This window comes from Symphalangus syndactylus, chromosome 14, assembly GCF_028878055.3.
Source record: "Symphalangus syndactylus isolate Jambi chromosome 14, NHGRI_mSymSyn1-v2.1_pri, whole genome shotgun sequence".
NCBI lineage: Eukaryota > Metazoa > Chordata > Mammalia > Primates > Hylobatidae > Symphalangus > Symphalangus syndactylus.
In genome coordinates, this window is record NC_072436.2 from 17,596,167 (window position 1) to 17,608,849 (window position 12,683).

Below are 12,683 nucleotides of genomic sequence, written 5' to 3' on the forward strand. Positions count from 1 at the left end.
TGGAGTGCAGGGGTGTGATCTCAGCTCACTGTAACCTCTGGCTCCTAGGTGCAAGCAATTCTCCTGCCTCAGCCTCCCGAGTAGCTAGGATTACAGGCGTGCGCCACTATGCCCAGCTAATTTTTGTATTTTTAGTAGAGACGGTTTCACCATTTGGCCAGGTTGGTCTCGAACTCCTGACCTCAAGTGATCCGCCCACTTTGGCTTCCCAAAATGCTGGGATTATAGGCGTGAGCCACCGGTGCCGGTCGACATGGGCTTTTTATACAGCTGTGATTAGGATGAGAGCGACTGTGTTCTCCCCAGCCACCGGGTGTCCTGGTGCACGGGACTGTCACCACCAGAAAGTGGCTGGTCCTGAAGGCAGGTTCTGCATGAGGCTGGGAGCAGGGCTACCACCTCCTCTTACCCCTTTTACCGTTAAGCCTAGAAAATCAGCTTACAAGTGGCAGGTCCCCAGTTCAACCTCACTTCTCAGGGAGATAGAAGCTCCACATCCCCATTTTCCAGATGGAGAAAGGTGATCAGATAAGCCTCGGGGCTGCCTTCTCTAATGCCCAGAATTCATTCAAAACTCCCGCCCTTCTCACCCCCACCACTCCTGGGCACATCAAAACCTCGGGATACGAAGTCGGGGGGTGAGGATCTAGTGGCCCCTGAACCCACTGTCCCACCCCTGCCCTACCACCTCCTTCCCTCGAACCATGTTCCCCTCTTTCTGGGCAGCTTCAGAAGGGAGCCCCGGTCTGCACAGGGCTGGCTCACTGCTTGCTGAAGCCCCCGCTTGCTCTCAGGAAATCTGGGGAAATCTTGGAGATCTCCATGTGGCTGAGTTCCTGGTGGAAACCCTGCCCTCTCCCCTGCGCACCCACAGAGAAGGTGAGTTCCCCACTCATCATCTCCCTGGGAAGCAATTAGAGGCATAATTAAAATGTCACTCAGGTCCCTCCCTCTGTCCCTAGACAGGCTCATTCCCGTGGGAGTTATGAGCAGGGACTTCTGGCTGCCCCAAGGGAAGAAGAGAGAGGAAGGAGAGCTGGAGCCCATTGGGAGACGGGTCCCTAGGGGCTACGGTCTAGCTCAGGGATGACTGGGGAGAGGAAGGTACTGTTCAGGCAATGACCAGGCAGAGGAGAAAGGGCTGTGCCTCCCAGACACAGTGCAGCCTCCCAAGAGACAGAAATGACTGTACCTACACCGACTAACCAGGGACTCTTGAGGGGCCCAGAGAAACAAGCCACCCCAAGCCCCAGAATCTGTTTCTTGACCATTGATGGAAAAGCTCTGAGCACTCAAGAAGACCCAGGGACCTGGCTTGATTCACAGCTTTAAGGAACATACCTTCTGGCTGGGGGTTCAGTGGACCCAGGAGAAAAGGATGAGATGAGCATGCAGAACCAGCCGAGCTACAGAGCTCAGTCAAGATTTGCTGGGAGCCAGGCGCGGTGGCTCACACCTGTAATCCTAGCACTTTGGGAGGCTGAAGCAGGAGGATCCCTTGAGGCCAAGAGTTTGAGATCAACTTGGGTAACAGCGAGACAACATCTCTACCAAAAAATAATTTTTTTTTTTTTTTTTTTGAGACGGAGTCTCGCACTGTCGCCTGGGCCGGAGTGCAGTGTCACAATCTCAGCTCACTGCAACCTCCGCCTCCCAGGTTCAAGCAATTCTCCTGCCTCAGCCTCCCAAGTAGCTGGGATTATAGGCACCCACCACCAGGCCCAGCTAATTTTTTGTAATTTTAGTGGAGACCGGGTTTCACTATCTTGGCCAGGCTGGTCTCGAACGCCTGACCTCATGATCCACCCACCTCGGCCTCCCAAAGGGCTGGGATTACAGCCATGAGCCACCGCGCCCAGCCAATAAATAAATCTTTAAAAAAAAGATTTGCTGGGTAGCCTCGGGCCAGTTATTTTCTCGCTCCAATTGGCTTCAGTTTCTCCATCTTTAAAATTAGGCAGTCGCTCAGTTGTTTTCAACTTTTTACCAGAAGCTTTGTTTGCGATGAGGTCATGCTATTTTTTTAATTGATTTTTTTTTTTTTTTCGAGAACAGAGTCTCGCTCTGTTGCCCAGGCTGGAGTGCAGTGGTGCGATCTTGGCTCACTGCAGCCTCCACCTCCCGGGTTCAAGCAATTCTCCTGCCTCAGCCTCCTGGGTAGCTGGGATTACAGGTGCACGCCACCACACGCGGCTAATTTTTTTTTTTTGTATCTTTAGTAGAGATGGGATTTCATCATGTTGGCTAGGCTGATCTCAAACTCCTGACCAGGTGATCCGCCCGCCTCGGCCTCCCAAAGTGCTGAGATTACAGGTGCGAGCCACTGCACCCAGCCTTTTATAATTGATTGATTATTCATTTATATATTTATTTATGAGATGAGGTCTTATGTTGCCCAGGCTGGTTTCAAAATCCTAGCTTCAAGCAATCCTCCCACCTTGGCCACCTCCCAAAGCTCTGGGATTACTGATGCAAGCCACCACACCTGGCCTCATATGAGGTCATACTTTGAACCTCTCTGGAGGCTGAGCCAGAGCTTCCCTCGGTGAGGTTGGATTCGGGGGGTCCTTACTCTTTCCCTGTTGGTCTCTGAGGTTCACCTGAGAGACCTAGGGCCCCGCAGGATACTTCTTGCCTTAAAGATATTCTGTGGGCCCTTTCTGTCTAAAGAAGGAACCAGGAACTACTTCTGGGTAATAATTTGGTCATTTAAATTCAGATCTCAGCCACCGTTTTCCAAAATGGGATGGGACCCAAAGCCTTCGGGCCCAATGGTGTCCTGGCACCAGTCCCATCACTGGCCCCAGAGGGTCCAGAGCATCTCCTTCCACGTCCCCCATGTGGACAGGGCTGTGCGCCTGTTTATTGGGCACATGCTGCTCTGCACCGCTGTGATACAGGCCATATGTCTTAGCAGCTATGACCGCCATATGCTAGGCATTGTTCTTTGCTTTGGCCTCAGTTCATTCTCATAACAATTCTGTGAGGTCCATGCCATTCATATAACCGCCATTTCACAGGGGAAGCACCTAGAGGTGAAAGAACCGGCCCACTCCACAGGTCTAGGAAACGGAGGAGCTGGACATGAAATGACAAGGTAGGGCCGGTGGCCTGGCTTGGCCAAGCAGCACAGAGACCGGGCTATCAGCCTCGCAGAGTGGGGTGTGCCCATCTCCCACGGGGCTGTGTGCCCAAGGGAAGTGTCAGGGGAGGCACTGGCTGCTCCTGCCCCCTTCAGCTGCAGCTGCTGGTTCCCATAGGTCAGCCCCGCCCACCAGGCAGCCAAGGCCCTGCCCTTCCCAGGGTTGCTCTGCCTGGCCTCCTGGCTCTGCTGGGCAGAACCAGGGCCTTGGTTTGGACTCCTTGCCTCTCATGCCTGCAGCCTCAGGCCTGTGCTCCTGCTGGCATCCAGGCTACTCCTGCGTGGTGTCCATATTTGACCCCAGAGTTACACACGCCCAGCCACTCCTCCTCTCTCCACCAAGGTGGCACCACATTCCCAGAAGAAAGTGGACCAAAGGGACAGAGGCTGTCAGGACACATGAATGCAGCAAGGGATTCTCAGGATCCTCAAAGTTTAGGATCTAGTTTCCTCTCCCTGATCATTTTATTTTACTTTATTTATTTATTTTATTTTATTTAGACGGAGTCTTGCTCTGTCACCCAGGCTGGAATGCAGTGGCATGATCTCGGCTCACTGCAGGTTCAAGCGATTCTCCTGCCTCAGCCTCCCGAGTAGCTGGGACTACAGGTGCCTGCCACCACACCTGGCTAATTTTTGTATTTTTAGTAGATATGGGGTTTCACCGTGTTAGCCAGGCTGGTCTTGAACTCCTGACCTCAAGTGATCCGCCCGCCTTGGCCTCCCAAAGTGCTGAGATTATAGGCATGAGCCATCGTGCCTGGCCCCTGCTCATTTTAGAGACAGGAAGACTGAGGCTGGGAGGACAAGAGATTGGCCAAAGTCCGGTGAGTAGAGCAGAGCAGAGCAGGTGGAATTCTCTGGGCTGGCCTGGGTGCTGTGGCTTGGGAGGTGAGGGACGGGTTGAGGGATGGTGTGAGCAGCAGACTGTGTGCAGACCTGGGAGTCGTATAGCTGCAGGGGTGGCTGGAAGATCCCCGAACGCAGGGCAGGTTGGAGGGGTGGGAATTTCCAGGTGTGTGTGGCACTCCCCACCCCTGCCTGGCTCCCCTCGACCCTCATATGACAGACGTCCCAAGGCCCCCACTCCCTCCACACTTGGGCAGGTGCCCTTCCTGGCCACCCTTCACCTGCAGCACTTAACATGTACACAATCTTTCCCTGAGCCCGGAGGGCCCTGATTTAAGATGCCAGAAAGAAAAGTTAGGAATGAAAATGGGAGACCTTATCTTTATTCTTCCCCTTTCCGATCTCCTCTGGGCCCCCTGGCTTACTGCCAACAGACAGATGGGAGACTGGGAAGAATATTTTGGTGGGAGGGAGTGGTGCTTGCAGACAGATGGATGCTAGCTCTGCCTCTGAAACCTGTTGCTCTGACCTACTGAGCTGCCGTTCTCCACGGAGACTCCCAGGAGAGATAGGAGGAGCCAAGGATAGCTGCCTTCCCTGGCCAGAATCCAACCCTAAATGACACTTGGCATGTTAAAAAATACTTGTCAAGGCCACAGGGTTCTGATGAATCTTGTTTTCTTTTTCTGCCCTGCTTTCTTCCAAAAAGGATTAGCGGCAGCTTACAAAAATTCATAAAATACAATAGGATAAAAATAGATCAGAGAGAAAACAACACTGGAACACATGGTACAATGAACCAAGAGGGTAGGACACAGAAATGTTCTTTGGCTGGGCCTCCACAATCCTCAAAGGTGGGCTGCAAACAGGATTCTGAGCTTCCTATCAGTCAAAACAAAGAGGGGAATCTGCCGGTTTTGAGACTCACAGAGTCCACAAGATTAAGACCAACCCCGGCCGGGTGCAGTGGCTCATGCCTGTAATCCTAGCACGCTAGGAGACCAAGGTGGGTGGATCACATTAGGCCAGGAGTTCGAGACCAGCCTGGTCAATATGGTGAAACTCCGCTTAAAATTAGCTGGGCATGGTGGCAGACACCTGTAATCCCAGCTACTCGGGAGACTGAGGCAGGGGACTCACCGAAGCCTGGGAGGTGGAATTTGCAGTGAGCTGAGATTGTGCCACTGCACTCCAGCCTGGGCAACAGAGCAAGATTCTGACTCAATTAAAAAACAAAACAAAACACTCAACCTAGAAGCAGTGCAGCTATTTCTGACACTAAAGTCTGAGAGGAATTCTCATGGGACCTTTGACGGGATGAGGTGTAGTGTCCCAAGCAACACCGTCAACAACAGTCCTTTTTTGTTTTAGAGGCAGGGTCACTCAGTCTTGCTGTCTCCCAGGCTGGAGTGCAGTGGCATGATCTCAGCTCACTGCAACCTCCGCCTCCTGGATTCAAGTGATTCTCCTGCCTCAGCCTCCCGAGTAGCTGGGACTACAGGCTCACGCCACCACACCTGGCTATGTTTTGTATTTCTTGGTGGAGACGGGGTTTCACTGTGTTGGCTGGGCTGGTCTCAAATTCCTCACCTCAAGTGATCTGCCTGCCTCAGCCTTCCAAAGTGCTGGGATTACAGGTGTGAGCCACCATGCCTGGCAAATTTTTGTTGTTTATAAGCCACTCAGATTGTGGTATATTGTTTATAGCACCCCAAATGGACTAAGTAAGACACAGATACAGTCACACAAACCCTATCAGCTGCTTTCTACAGAGTTACTCAGGATAAACCGAGGCCTGATGCTAAGGCACAGAACAGTAAAACCCACTCTATGGAGGGCCAGACCCGCACGATCCAAGAGACACAATTTAGATTCTCCCAGAGAAGGGCTTCTCAACCCAACACTATTGATATTTGGGGCTGGCTCATTCATTGTTATTGGGGACTGACCTGTGCACTGTAGTGTGTTTGCAGCATCCCTGGCCTCTACCTGGTAGATGCCAAGCACTCCCTCAAATTGTGACAGTTAAAAATGTCCTCAGACCGGGCTCGGTGGCTCATGCCTGTAATCCCAGCACTTTGGGAGGCCAAGGCAGTTGGATCACTTGAGCCCAGGAGTTTAAGACCAGGAGTTCAAGACCTGGCCAACATGGTGAAACCAGGTCTCTACAAAACATATAAAAAATTAGCCAGGTGCGGTTGTGCCCACCTAGTGCTCCCAGCTACTGGGGAGGCTGAGGTGGGAGGATGGCTTAAGCCCAGGAGGTTGAGGCTGCAGTAAGCCGTGCTCACACCACTGCACTCCAGCCTTGGCAACAGGGTGAGACCCTGTCTCAAAACAAAAAAGTCCCCTGACATTGCCAAATGCCCTATTAGGGGCTGAAAACCGCTGCTCTTAAAGGAGGAGTGAGCCACTTTCTGAAAAGGTTGGTGCAAAAGTGATTGAGGGTCGTGCACGGTGGCTCACGCCTGTAATCCCAGCACTTCGGGAGGCCAAGGAGGGCGGATCACTTGAGGTCAGGAGTTCAAGACCAGCCTGGCCAACATGGCAAAACCCTGTCTCTACTAAAAATACAAAAATTAGCTGGGCATGGAGGCGCAAACCTGTAACCACAGCTACTTGGGAGGCTGACGCAGGAGAATTGCTTGAACCCGGGAGGCGGAGGTTGCAATGAGCCAAGGTCATGCCACTGCACTCCAGGCTCTGCCTCAAAAAAAAAGAGAAAAAAGATGTAATTGCATTTTTTGTCATTAAAAGTACTGGCAAAATATAAAGACCAATTTAAGACAAATAAAAGTGTTTTCAGGGCCGGGCATGGTGGCTCATGCTTGTAATCCCAGCACTTTGGGAGGCTGAGGCAGGCGGATCACAAGGTCAGGAGTTTGAGACCAGCCTGACCAACATGGTGAAACCCTGTCTCTACTAAAAATACAAAAATTCGCTGGAAGTGGTGGTGTGTGCCTGTAATCCCAGCTACTCATGAGGCTGAGGCAGGAGAATCAGTTGAACCCAGGAGGCAGAGGTTGCAGTGAGCCGAGGTCGCGCCACTGCACTCCAGCCTGGGCAGCAGAGTGAGACTCTATCTCAAAAAAAAAAAAAAGATTTATGCAGTCCCTTGAGGAAAAATGTATATACTTACATGTTTTAATTGCCTACCGGATTGAGAAAATCGGCACTTCCTATTAGCCAGTAAAATGTTTCTATGTGGGTATACTTGAGAAGTGGCTGTACCAAGGCAGCTTTCTAATTTTTCATCCTGAAGTCAGATTGAGGATTGTATTGAGAAGGTGGCACGGGCCAGAGGGCTTCTCCTTGCAGATCGAGAGCAGTGAGAGGACTGTGTCATCTCCTGGCCGACTTGAAGACAATCCTGCATCAATATCATTTCTCACAACTGTGGTTCTTCCCCAACCCTCCACCAAATCCAGGTTGACTGCAAAGAGTTTGCTGTTGTATTCTCTGAAAAAAAGAAAACTATAGTGCAGATTCCTTTATTCATCAGATATGTACTGAGCCCCTGCCATGCTCCAAGCACTCTGGGACGTGTTGGGAGGTATAACAGTAGGCAAAGCCAACACAGTCCCAGGGTGGCACTATAACTTGTGTGGACCCCTTCCTCCATAAAAATTGTGAAAATTATATTTATGACTCTGTTGCTATAAACCTACAGGTTTGCATATTTTCTTCTGATTTTTTTTTTTTTTTTTTTTTTTTGAGAGGGAGTCTCGCTCTGTCACCCAGCCAGGCTGGAGTGCAGTGGTACAATCTCAGCTCACTGCAACCTCTGTCTCCTGGGTTCAAGCGATTCTCCTGCCTCAGCCTCCCGAGTAGCTGGGATTATAGGTGCGTGCCACCATGCAGGGCTAATTTTTGTATTTTGGTAGAGACAGGGTTTCACCATGTTGGTCAGGCTGGTCTCGAACTCCTGACCTCGTCATCTACCCGCCTCGGCCTCCCAGAGTGCTGGGATTGCAGGTGTGAGCCACCGCGCCCAGCTATTTTCTTCTGATTTTAAAAGAAATTAAAACACGTTTGTGGGCCCCTAAAAGGGCAGAGGGCCCTGGCACTGTGTCTACTGAACTGTTGCCAAAGTCACCCGGATGGGCCTTGGCCTTAAGGCTTTGGGTTGGAGGGTTTGGGAAACAGACACCCAACAAGCAAGAAGATAAGTAAAAGCAGCAAACACGGTACTGATTTGATGGAAACACACATCTAGATGCTGGGAGGGAGAGTAACGCTTGGAGGGAGAATAACCTGGGCCTCACTTTGGATAAGGTCATTGGGGGCTGGGTGTGGTGGCTCACGCCTGTAATGCCAGCATCTTGGGAGGCCAAGGTAGGAGGATCGCTTGAGCCCAGGAGTTTGGGCAACATAGTGAGACTCCATTTCTACAAAAAATAAGCTAGCTGGGCATGGTGGTGCATTCCTGTAGCCCCCGCTACTTAGGAGGCTGAGGTGGGAGGATCACTTGAGCCCAGAAGTCGAGGCTGCAGTGAGCCATGATCGTACCACTGTACTCCAGCCTGGGGTACAGAGTGAGACCCTGTCTCAGAGGTCATGGGGGATAGGTGCTCCCTGAAAAAGTGGCATTTAAATCAGACAGAGGATGAGGAGTCTGGGAGGTGAAGGGTGGGGACAAGCATGTTTAGAGAATCAAAGATTCACCTAGCTTTTGGCCTGAGCGTCTGGGCAGTTTCACTCTTTCTGAGCAGGAAAGACTGAGGGAAGAATGGATTCGGGGTAGTTCGAGTTTGATCTCAGATACACGGAAGCCGATTCAAATGGAAATGGCAAGCTGTTGTGAAGCGAGTGTTATGGACCAAATGTTTGTGTCCTCTCAAAAGTCACACATGGAAGCCTTAATCCCAATGTGATGGTATTAGGACTTGGAGGTCTTTGGGAAGTGATTAGGTTTAGGTGAGGTCCTGAGCGTGGAGACCCCATGATGGAATCAGTGTCTTTGTAGAAAAGAATGAGGCCAGCGTTCAGTCTCTCTCTCCTCACCTCATAAGGACACAGCAAGAAGGTAGCCATCTGCCAGCCAGTAAGAGAGCCCTCCCTGGGAACAAAACCTGCCAGCACCTTGATCTTGGACTTCCTAGAACTAAGAGAAATAAGGGTCTGTTGCTTTTTTTTTTTTTTTTTTTTTTTTTTTTTTTTTGAGACGGAGTCTCGCTCTGTCACCCAGGCTGGAGTGCGGTGGCGCGATCTCGGCTCACTGCAAGCTCCGCCTCCCAGGTTCACGCCATTCTCCTGCCTCAGCCTCTCCCAGTAGCTGGGACTACAGGCGCCCGCCACCACGCCCGGCTAATTTTTTGTATTTTTAGTAGAGACGGGGTTTCACCGTGGTCTCGATCTCCTGACCTCGTGATCCGCCCGCCTCGGCCTCCCAAAGTGCTGGGATTACAAGCGTGAGCCACCGCGCCCGGCGTTTTTTTTTTTTTTTGGAGTTTCGCTCTGTTGCCCAGGCTGGAATACAATGGCACCATCTCAACTCACTGCAACCTCCGCCTCCCAGGTTCAAGTGATTCTCCTGCCTCAGCCTCCCAAGTAGCTGGGATTACAGACATAGGACAATATGCCCGGCTAATTTATGCATTTTTAGTAGAGATGGGGTTTCGCCATGTTGGCAGGGCTGGTCTCGAACTCCTGATCTCAGGTGATCCACCTGCCCCAGCCTCCCAAAGTGCTGGGATTACAGGTGTGAGCCACTTCGCCCAGACAAACGTCTGTTGTTTAAATCACTCTCTACAGTATTTTGTTACAGCAGCCCGAGCTGACTAAGACAAGGGGCAACTGTCTCCTTGTCTGCAGAAAACACATCCAGGAGTGGGAGCCGTCAGGTGAGAACATGGAATTCAAAGCCCCACCAAGAGGAGAGAGCAAAGACAGCGCTGAGTCAGCGGCCGGGCTTGGTGGCTCACGCCTGTAATCCCAGTACTTTGAGAGGCTGAGGCGGGTGGATCACGAGGTCAGGAGATCGAGACCATCCTGGCTAATACAGTGAAATCCCGTCTCTACTAAAAATACAAAAAATTAGCCGGGCATGGTGGCAGGCGCCTGTAGTCCCAGCTACTCGGGAGGCTGAGGCAGGAGAATGGCGTGAACCCGGGAGGCAGAGTTTGCCGTGAGCCGAGATGGCGCCACTGCACTCCAGCCTGGGCGACAGAGAGAGACTCCGTCTCAATAAAAAAATAAAAATAAATTTAAAAAAGACAGCGCCGAGTCTGATCAGCCCCCGACCGGAGGGAAGGTCAGGATGTTGGTGGTGGGGGGGGCCTTGGTCCACCATGCTCTACTGAGTCTCCCTCCAGCACCCCCTCCAGGGTCAGGGCAGTTTATCCAGACGGGGAATGATTGGGGCCCGCGCTCTGCCTCCCACTCCCCCTGCCCATGCTCACTGGGCTTTGTACACAGAGTGGGTACAATTGACTCTTTGTCAATAGTTGGGGCCTGGAGGGTTTTTCCATCGTACTCTCTGTCCGCCTCATGAGCCAATAATTATTTAGAGATAACAAACCGGAGGGCGATCTGTGGTGATGAAAATATAGTTTTTCTTCCAGACTCAATTGACCCGAAGACAGATCAAACTTGTGACCTTGAACCCACCATCCATCAAAGTGAGTGCCCCAGGCCACGGCTGGGAGAATTAATCCAACACAGTGTCCACCGTCAGCGGGCGGGTCCCTGCTCTATAGAAACTTCCCTCACCCCTCCTCCCCATGGGGGGTAGGGGGTCATGCATCTCCAGGGGAACACAGGACCATCCGTTAGGGCATAGGAATAAATGTTAAAACTTTGTTGATAATTGTGGTTTATCTTGACCTGCATTTTTCCTGTTTCAGAAAGTACAGAATAAAGCAGGACTGGGGAAAGACACCTCCTTTCTTGGAGCTGCTTTACTTCTTTTTTTTTTTTTAATTTTCCTTTTCTTTCTTTTTTTTTTTTTCGAGATGGAGTTTTGCTCCTGTTGCCCCTGGCTGGAGTACAGTGGTGCAATCTCAGCTCACTGCAACCTCCACCTCCCGGGTTCGACCGATTCTCCTGCCTCAGCCTCCCGAGTAGCTGGGATTACAGGCATGCGCCACCACGCCTGGCTCATTTTTGTATTTTTAGTAGAGATGGGGTTTCACCATGTTGGTCAGGCTGTTCTCAAACTCCTGACCTCAGGTGATCCGCTTGCCTTGGCCTCCCAAAGTGCTGGGATTACAGGCATGAGCCACTGTGCCTGGCCACTTCTTTCTTTTTTCTTTTGAGATGGAGTCTCCCTCTGTGGCTCAGGCTGGAGTACAATGGCACAATCTTGGCTCACTGCAACACCCACCTCCCAGGTTCAAGTGATTCTCCTGCCTCAGCTTCCCAAGTAGCTGGGATTACAGGCACCCACTACCACACCCGGCTAATTTTTGTATTTTTAGTAGAGATGGGGTTTCACCATGTAGGCCAGGCTGGTCACAAACTCCTGACCTCAAGTGATCCACCAGCCTCGGCCTCCCAAAGTGCTGGGATTACAGGTGTGAGCCACCGCACCCGGCCTGGAGCTGCTTTTCAGCCAATTCTAGACTCTGGCACTTGGCTGCCGGATGTCCTTCTTTCATGCCTTCTCCAGAGAGTGGCCCCAGGAATTTGCAGCCAGAGGGCTCTTTCTAAAATGCAAATCTCGACCAGCGCAGTGGCTCACTGCGCTGGAGTAATTCCAGATCTTTGTAATCCCAACCCTTTGGGAGGCCGAGGCAAGAGGATCACTTGAGGTCAGGAGTTTGAGACCAGCCTGGCCAACATGGTGAAACCTCGTCTCTGCTACAAATACAAAATTTAGCCGGGCGTGGTGAAGCACACCCATAAGTCCAGCTATTCAGGAGGCTGAGGCAGGAGAATCGCTTGAACCCAGGAGGTGGAGGTTGCGGTGAGCAAGACTGTACCACCACACTCCAACCTGGATGACAGAGACTCCATCTCAAAAATAAAAAATAAAGTAAAAATGCAAATTTCACCAACATCGTAAAGTGGGCTCCTTCAGTGACTCCTCAAGGCCTTGGGTTTGAGGGCTTTCCCAAGCCTGGACCTCCCAGTCCTTTGAGCCACCCCCAGCAGCCAGTGTGCCAGATCTGGTCCTATAGAACCAGAAGTGATTTCCTAAACGCATGGCGGCAGCTGGAACCATTGTCCCCCTTCTGCCTTTACAAGACTCTACCTGTCTACGCGTTTGTTTCACTTCCTCCCAGAAGCCTTCCTGCAACACCTAAGTGAGAGCTCAGCAGCCTTGTAGTAGCTCCGCCAGTGCCTTCTGATGTCACTGCCTGCTTGTTGGTTATGTTCCCCTCTATACTAGTTTCCTTATTGTTGCTGTAACAAATTATCACAAATTGGCCGGGTACAGTGGCTCATGCCTGGAATCTCAGCACTTTGGGAGGCTGAGGTGGGCAGATCACTTGAGATCAGGAATTCAAGACCAGCCTGTCCAACATGGAAAGATCCTGTCTCTACTAAAAAACAATACAAAAATTAGCCAGGTGTGGTGGTGCATGCCTGTCATCCCAGCTACTCAGGTGGCTGAGGCGCAAGAATCGCTTGAACCCAGGAGGTGGAGGTTGCAGTGAGCTGAGATGGCACCACTGCCCGCCAGCTCTGGCGACAGAGTGAAACTCTGCCTCAAAACAAAACAAACAAATAGAAAACACAAATTGCCACA

At 51.4% G+C, this 12,683-nt stretch overlaps 1 protein-coding gene and 1 long non-coding RNA gene across 3 annotated transcripts in view; both read left to right on the forward strand.

Annotated features, from left to right (window-relative positions):
• The first annotated feature begins 776 nt into the window (after positions 1–776).
• The window catches only part of CPSF4L (cleavage and polyadenylation specific factor 4 like), a 41,386-nt gene continuing 29,479 nt past the window's right edge, over positions 777–12,683 (forward strand). The window contains exons 1-3 of one of the 2 annotated variants that reach the window (XR_010115569.1): positions 853–879; positions 2,223–2,313; positions 3,021–11,984. The gene's annotated coding sequence lies outside the window, so the exon portion shown is untranslated. Of the gene's footprint in view, positions 880–2,222; positions 2,314–3,020 lie in introns of those variants that run through there. The other variant, XR_010115568.1, reaches the window with a different exon arrangement.
• LOC134732426 (uncharacterized) lies at positions 10,558–11,984 on the forward strand. The gene is made up of 2 exons (XR_010115575.1): positions 10,558–10,611; positions 10,837–11,984. It is a non-coding gene; the product is annotated as an uncharacterized lncRNA (long non-coding RNA).